Source organism: Panthera onca, chromosome D3 (genome assembly GCF_046562875.1).
Source record: "Panthera onca isolate mPanOnc1 chromosome D3, mPanOnc1 haplotype 2, whole genome shotgun sequence".
In the NCBI taxonomy this organism is placed as follows: Eukaryota; Metazoa; Chordata; class Mammalia; order Carnivora; family Felidae; genus Panthera; species Panthera onca.
The window spans coordinates 66,854,344-66,862,709 of record NC_138350.1 but is presented as its reverse complement, the minus strand read 5'-3'; the positions used below and the strand labels follow the sequence as shown (position 1 = coordinate 66,862,709).

Below are 8,366 nucleotides of genomic sequence, written 5' to 3'. Positions count from 1 at the left end.
AAGGGAAGTGGAGACAGAGGTGAAGCATCCCACAGGAGGGAGGCCAGGAGGGAGGGCATTTGCGGCTGTCTTTTGCCTCTCCCGTCAAATGGAAATTAGGACACCCGAATCCTAGTCCCAGCTCTGCTAACTCTTCCGTTCCATCCCATCCATTCTGTTCCACCCATTCTATTGCATCCCATCCGTTGGATTCCATCCCATTTGATGGGCACCTACTACGTGCCGGGCAGCGTCCTAGGTGCGGGAGAGACAAAACTGACACGGTGCCTGCTCCCCGGGAGCTCATATTTCTGTGGAGGAGACAGACGGTAAATGACATCCTGCCGTTAGACAAGGGGAGCGGACAGACACGGGTCTAGGGATGAATCCTGGATCACTCGCTAACCTTGGGGAAATCCTGCAGCTTCGCGGGGCCTGATGTCCTCGTCTGTCGACTTGGAGGTTCAACCAGAACAATCCTTAATATCCCTTCCCAGCTCTGACGTTTCTATCTTTTCAAATTTCCTTTTCTTTCATCTGCCTATTTACTTACTTCTTTCTGCCTCCACTCGCGTCCAAAATAATTTGAGGCTATTGTCCGTCCCCAACATTCTTTCCCTCCAGGGGACGCAGCGTCTCCTAGTTTTCAGTGGGACTCGCATTTGGCCAAAGCAGAAACGAGAGCTGCCCGTCCTCAGCGCCCTCTCGTCCGGGGCCACTCTCGCCCCTTCATCAGCGTCCGCGGTGCGTTTCTGCTCAGCAGGGAAGTACTGAACACCTGTGCTTGTCCACACCATTGCTGTTTCCTGCCTGCCGCCAGCTGGCTCCTCAGGTTCTAACTCAGCTCTGACCTTCCTCGGCCTTTGACCTTGTCCATCCAGATGGACTTGGCCCTTAGGCACGGACCCGTCCTCGGTTCACCTTTGTGGCCCGTGCACACGCAGATATCTACTCTTATAATGACCACGAACCCGCTCATTGGAGATAATAAGAATATTGGGGATGATAATAATATTGGAGTGTATAATAACAGCAATATTGGAGAATACAATACAGTATAACATGATTTTACAGTGCAAAGTCCTCTATACAGATTCAGTGGGGGACAGCGATTCACCAGAAGCCTAGGGTGTGCTGACTCGTGATAAGCAAGGGGTGGGCAGAGGTGGGATCTGGGGAGCTGGCCGGGCACAGAAGTGGCGCTGGGAGACGTGTGGTGGGAGTTGGGATCAAGGGTTTTGAGGAACTGGGTAAGACTTCAGGGGCTACAGCTGTAGGCCCAGCACAGCCCGTGTCACCTCTGTGTCAGATGCCTCAGCCACGAAGCACTCCTGATGGCCTTGTTTCCTCCCGGTTCCATCCAGTAAATAGTTACCACTGTCTATGTGGCATCCATCTGACGAAGGCACTGGAGCTCTCGTGGCTGCCGCCTCTCCCAGACCCTCAGCACAGGGTGCGGAGATCTCTGGAATCTTGACGCGTGGCCACCAGTGTGGACGTGTATTGGAGAAACGTACTGAGCACCCAGAGCTCGGCAGGGAGCGGGTGAGAGCCTCATCTCGTCCCTTAAGGCTCCCACGCCATTCCGGTGGCCGTGGTGGCTGCAGGTTGGACTTCCTCACTTATGTCTGTCCCTCTGCAGCCTCCTGTCCTGGGGTGGCTCGGACCCGGTCACGTAAGCTCTGGTTTTAGGTGATTCGAGGTGGGGCGCTGGCCCTCCACAAAGGATAAAAGACACCGGGGACAAACCGATCACTCCTGCAGGCCTGACCTGCCTAGAGGGTGGGTTGAAAGAGATTCAGTGTGGCTGTTTCTATCTCTGGCACTTCCTCCTTCCAGAAGCCACCTCTGCTTACAGACCAATCCCTAATTTCAAGCCTACCCAGCATTCCCTTTGACTTCTTTTAATTAAGAGATATTTGCATGATGGCTTCAAGTGGACCCTTTATCTGGATGACTAGTTCTCAGAGGGGTGATACCACACTCTCTTTTCCTTCCTGATTCTTACCAGTTACCCCAACACTATTTATAATCACACCAAAATATTATAATTACCCAAACACTATTATTATAATAGAAGACTTCTCCAAAGCGGGGGGGGGGGGGGGGAATCAACGTCCCACCCGCCACCCAGTTATTACAAAGCACTTTGATTTTTCTTGATCGCCGTTTAATTTTTGTCCTTACATGCTTACCTCGTAGAGTTATTGTAGTGGAATCATGTTTTATGTCCTTATGTTTTTCTCCTTAAACTTCAAAGTACTTTCAAATGTTCTGGCAGGAGCATTTTTCCATGTTTCTACCTGCTGCTTGCCCCTGGACCTCCCTCCATAGTTCCCTCTGCCAACAGCACCCGGCAGGCACCCTTGGCCAGAGGAAGCCCAGACAGTTCTGGGGCTGAGGCAGGCAGCTTCTAGAGATCATTTAGCAAGTTCTTGGAAGAAGCAGGCACAAGGGCTTCCCAGGGCCTCCCCTCTCTGTCCCTCCCTTTCTTTCTCCCTTCCCCATCTCCCCCCACCCCCAAGCTGCTGTTTGGTTAAACATGTTTCTGCTTCGGTTGTTTTCTTCCCACATGCTAAGGCTTGGGGAATAACTACATTGCAAACTATCGAGCAGAGGCTGAAATCCACGCATTACATCCTGCTTAGGAGTTTCCAAAGGCGGCTTTGAGATGGATTCCCAGGGATAAGTAAGATCAAAAATACACCGGGTAATGTTTGTACACACACAGAGTGAGCAAAGCCTTCCAGACTTGTTAACAGAGGAAGGTGGGAGGGGTGGGAGGGGAATGCGTTTTATGGGCTGGGGCTCCCATAACCCACCCAGCCCAGCCCAGGGTGGGCGGTGGGGGCGGGGGAAGCTGCTCTGGGACAGAGCCGCTGGCCCTGTGCTGCCTTGGGGACACATCATCTCCTGACCTGGTTTGGGCATTGGGTGGTATCATTTCTTAGAAGCCCTTGGCCATGTTATTGAAACATGGGCTGTCCAGGGTGCTGACGGGTACGGGGTCTTGTCCCTAAGGGGACCTCTGTGGTGCGGGGCCTGAGATTAAAGTCTGACTAAGGTGCTGCTTTGGCAGCTGGTGAAATTGGGAGGACCCCAAAGCATCTAAACTAATGTTCCCTTCCTCACCCTGCTTCCACAGATAAGGGTCCCCAACCACACCACTGTCCTTATCCACGGGGCAATTCTGGTCATGCTCATCCCTGAATGATTCAAACAAGCGGGTCACACCTTCCCTCAGGAACCAGGGGGCATCTCGCCCTCTTTCCACTACAAAGCCTGCCTTCCACAGCCCCTGTTGTTCCCTCTGTTCCCGAGGGCATCCCCCTGGGTGGCTCTGCACAGCGTGAGACATCCTCGCTCTCAGGATTTGAGCATCTGTGACCAAGGGACCGCTTGCTCTCCATTTCACCTGTCTGGTGTTGGGTGTCGTGTGTCCCATTGTCCCTATCACCCTAGGGCGGGAATCCCTCCCTCGCCCGCACGGGGAGCAAGAGGTGATGAAAACAACCCCAGAAACACCGAGTGTGGGAGGGGTTCAGAGTCTGCCTGTGCAAGGTGTGACCTCAGGTAGGCACTAAGACCTTTGGGCCTCGTATCCTCACCTGCCCACTGGGACTGATTTCTGCCCTTCCTTGTGGCATTGCCAATGCATAGGGTGATGGCCCCACCGCTGTTCTGACAGGGGCTGGGGCGGGGGACAGGAGGCATGAAGAGCTCTGCGAAATGACGGGCACTTGTATGCATCAAGTATTATCGCTATCATTACCGTTGCACGATTGGATTCCCGTCTCTTGAAGCACATTCGCTTTATTTTCATTGTTTATCTTTTTCCATTGGAAGCAGCCAGAGACATTTTGTGCGTAAGTTTCTCCGTCAAGCCTCCCAGCTTCTCCATCGAGGAGTCGATGATCTGTAAACAAACGCCTCCATGCACGGGGGAGGGTCCCCCCCCCCCCCCCATTTAAAGGCACCTTAGGGGGAACCCTTTTACAATGAGAATTATTACCCTGTAACGTCTCTATTTGTGAATTTGGAGTTTTGCTTAGCAAGTATACTTTGAAACGAAGACCATGTGTCCTGTGAAACAGACCAGGAGCAGGTGGATGGGACTCTTCCCCCTTCTGGGAGATGGCCCCCTGGCCACAGACACAGCCAGGCGGGGCTTGCCTCTGTTAGGAAGTTTGCTTTTAAGAACTCAGTGGCGAATGAAAGGTGATGCTGGGGAGGAGGTGTGTGGGTTAGAGAGAGCCCCAGAAGCAGTCATGAAGGACCCCGCTTCCAGGAAGTCTTCTCTGATTAATCTTACCTTCGGCCTGATGGCTCCGTCGCCTTTTCGTTTTAATCCCTACCCCGCTCTCCCTCATTTCTTTCCTGTGCCTGCAGTTCAGGCCCCCTTACTCCCTTGCCTGCCCCTCTCGGCTGCTGCTTCTTTCTACAGCACCACCTTCCCTTGGGGACCCTCCTTTCTCCCTCTCCTCCCGTCACGCCTGCTTCTCCCACGCCCTCTGCTTCTTCCTCCCCCCACCCCTGTTCCACCCTGAACCCCTCGATCTGTGTCACAGAATCGGAAAGGCAGGCTCCGTGGCCTCCCCTGCCGCAGCCTCCCTCGAGCGCCACCACGCGGAATTGCCTGCGGTCCTGTCCCATTTTGCCCTTCTGTGGTCAGGATTTGCACAAATGAACCCGGGGTCCCAGCCTGGGGGCCCGGGGCACTGAGATCTGGAGTGTCAGCCTCCAGCCCGGCCCAGCTGCCCCCCTGGAAACAAGCTGCTGTCTTGCCCAAATGACAAAAATAAAAGAAATAACGGGGCAGGGGCCTGCGCGGGCAGGCCCGGCGGTACCGAGCGAGACTTCCCACCAGCCTGTTCACCAGCTCCTGCAAGCTGGGCTAATTAGAGGGGCCCTGCAGTCCCCGTGGTAATTTGCTTAAATGGAAGAAGTTGATTTCCTCTCCTCTTTCTGTTCTCAGGAATTCCAGTTTTAGGCTCTGGCAGTCTCTAACCACCACTCCCCCTGGCCCTCTGGGGACGTGTTTGCTATGGAAATATGCAATTAATATTGCAGCGATCATAATTGCTAATTATTAAAACAATGCCACCCCCTTTTCCTGGCCTAGTTTCATGTTTAAAACCATTTAAATAACAGGGAGGAAGAAAAAAAAAAAGGGAGAAAAGTTAAACACCAGTGCTGAACTTGTGCAGAAGCCAAATGAGAGGGTCCCTGGGCAAGCCGGGCACTTGTCCTGGCATCTGGAAGGACAGGGCTCTCCCAAGCCCAGCATTTAGACTCCCCTGGAGCCATGTGCTAGATAAAGTGAGGTACACATTGCACTTTGATCACGGGAATCCCACTTTTGCAGTGACACAGGGCTATTTTCTCTTTGTTCTGACCGATGCCCAGACCATGGCGTGACTCAGTGCCCCGTCTCCCACCCGAAATTTCCCCCAGCTCACTTCCTTAGAGCCAGGGCAAGTCTTGTCTGGGAAGAAACAATGCAGTGGACTCACTGTGTGGTTACTCCAATCGTAGAGCGGAGAAGTGTGTTTCCAACGCATAACTACAGAACCATCGTTTCTATTGTTTCTTTCAACAGGACTTTATCGGTAACAACCACTGCTTGGTCGCCGCCCTAAGGCATGACGGGATGACGTCAGTCCAGAGCAGAAGGCTTTCAGTGCGCTTCTCCCGCCCTCTACCCCACCTCTCGGGGCCAGCCCTAAGCCTTAAGTGTGGCATCCCAGGGCTCTGTGATCCAGGCTCCTTCCTTTTGTCCAGCCACCTCTACCGCGACTCCCCACCCCAGCCAGGCTGGCCGTTCCCCAAATGGAATACTTCTGCATTTCCACGTCACATCCGTCTCAGCTTTACTCAGCAAAATTCGATGTCATCCTTAAAGATGTGCCTTAAATCTCTCTCTTTTCCAAAGCACCTTCTTTACAGAGACTCTCCTGTCCTCTGAACTCCCTGGCAAATATTTTGTCCCTCATGGGCCCTCGCTGCACACTTTTTTTTTTTTTTTTTTTTAACCTGGGCCATTTCCAGATGTATCTTCCAGTTCTGACTCAATCCTAAGCTTCTTAAGGATGTGGATTTGTACTCCCTGACCTTAGTGAGGTCTGCTTCTCCAGAGCCTAACCTTATGCTTTGCATACAGGAGGGGTTCAATAACGACGAAGGCGGAAAATGGTAAAATTCAGGAGGGTTGCAAAGAAAAAAATGGTCATGGTCACTTTGTTACTTTCCTGGGGCCGCTGTAACAAAGCACCATTAACTGAGTAACTCGAAACAATAGAAATTTGTTTTCTCACCCTTCTGGAGGCTGGATGTCCAAAATCAAGGTCGGGCCGTGCTCCCTCGGAAATCTCCATCCTCCCTTCTTCTTCCCGCTTCTGGTGACTGCTGGCAGTCCCTGGTGCTCCTAGTCACATAGATGGCCACTCCGATCTGTCTTCTATCACATGGCCTTCTGCCCGTGTGCGTCTCTGTGTCCAAATTTTTCCTCTTGTAAGGACACAAATGACCTCATCTTAGTTTGATTACATCTGCAAGGACTCTATTTCCAAGAAAAGTCACATTCTCGGGTTCCAGTGCACACGATTTTTGGGAGACACTCTGTCACCAACAGGATAATGGAGATGGATATGAGGTCTTCATGCCTTTAAAGCCTGAGTATCTTGGAAAATGTGGGGTTGGAGACAAAGAACAGAAAGATTATGTGTGCTTTTTGTCATGTGGCCGGTGGAACAGTCATCCAGAAGCAGGAGGTCTGGCAGGATGGGACTGAATGGGGATAATAAATCAACCGTTATCAATTGGTTATCAATTAACTAGAGGGATGAGCAGAATCTAAGCTTTGGACTTCATTCAATAAAACTTTTTTTCTTTTTTTTCTTTTTTAAAGTTTATTTATTTTTGAGAGAGAGACAGGATGCGAGTGGGTTGGGGCAGAGAGAGAGAGAGAGAGGCACAGAATCCGAAGCAGGCTCCAGGCTCCGAGCTGTCAGCACAGAGCCCGACATGGGGCTTGAACTCACGGACTTCGAGATCATGACCTGAGCCTAGGCCGGACGCTCAACCGACTGAGCCACCCAGGCACCCCGAAGCATTTTTTTCAGTAAAACACACTTAGGTCCTCTATCTTGAAATATTTACTACAATGGTAGTAGGGAAATAAAAAATATGTTAAGTCACGAGGTCGAAGAAAATAGGAGAGTGGACAATGGTGCTCAGAGGGGTTTAAGGGAATCGTTTACATGTTGGGTGCGGGTGAAAAAAATGATGTCCCATGTGTAGGGAGAAGCCCTAGGCTCACATTGGACTTTGGCGCTTAGCACCTGTGACGCCATTTTCTCATCTGAGAAATGGGACTGTTTGACAATAGCCCTGGAGCGTGTTGTATACACGAGAGCGCTTTGTCCCATGCGAACTGTCAACTGCAGACACGTGCACGGTGCGGCACCAGGCCCTGGGGTCAGGGTGGGGCTGGACAAGGTCAGAGAATCTGAGCCTGGGGTTCATGCTTCCAAAGCTACAGCCTGCCCCTGCCTGCAGTTTGTCAGGTCGTGTCTGGCCCAGCCCATCATCTCACCGGTTCTGAGCCTTCGCTTTTACGTATGTGTGTATTTATTTATTTATTTAGCGTGTGCACCTGTGCACACAAGTCGGGGAAGGGCAGAGAGAATCCTGCCCTTGGGATCTTGACCTGGGCCAAAATCAAGACTCGGAGGCTCAACCGCCTGAGCCACCCAGGTGCCCCTGAACCTTTGCTTTTTAATGAAGCTTTCTTGGATTCATTCACTTGTGCAACAGACAGGTCTGTTCTGTGCCAGGCACGGTGCTAGTTGCTGAGGAGAACATTCGCGGCGAAACCCGCACAGTTTGCCTTCACGGGACTGACAGTCCAGAGGAAGGCATATTTAATCAAATAGTCCACCACCGGAAGAAAGATCCCGGTGGTTGCAACGGTTACAAGAGAGAAGCCGTGCCTGCGATCTGTTCTGGAGCTCAGACAAGGCTCCCCCAGGGACACGGCACAGGACTGCATGTGAGCAGAGGGCGGGAGAGCCGGGGGGACACCGGGTTGCACTGAGCCAGGGATCCCTGGTGCACGGGGAGGCTGGAGGTGGGCAGGACCAGGCCCACCAAGGATTTTGGTCTTTATCCTAAGAGCCCTGGTGATCTACAGAAGGTTTTAAGGTGACGATGGGCTGACGAGGGGGCTCACGTTGCCCCTGCCCACTCGTGTGGCTAAAGTGAGGTGACAGGGCTCACTGCCCTCTGTGGCTTCTCCCCTCCCGGACACAGAGCCAGTGGGGCTGCTGTCCTTGGTCTGGGTCCAGTTCTACACTTACCCTTATCCCCTCTCTCTAAAATGCTTTAAC

General features: G+C 52.2%; 1 long non-coding RNA gene across 2 annotated transcripts; it reads right to left on the bottom strand.

The window, feature by feature from the left end:
• Positions 1–980: 980 nt before the first annotated feature.
• LOC132665980 (uncharacterized) lies at positions 981–6,426 on the bottom strand. Of its 2 annotated transcripts, XR_009604392.3 has the most exons (3): positions 6,294–6,423; positions 5,493–5,614; positions 981–3,895 (listed from the first exon to the last, which is right to left on the bottom strand). It is a non-coding gene; the product is annotated as an uncharacterized LOC132665980 (long non-coding RNA). The 2 variants fall into 2 exon arrangements; XR_009604391.3 differs by having other exon boundaries at positions 981–5,614; positions 6,294–6,426.
• Between the last annotated feature and the right edge of the window lie 1,940 nt (positions 6,427–8,366).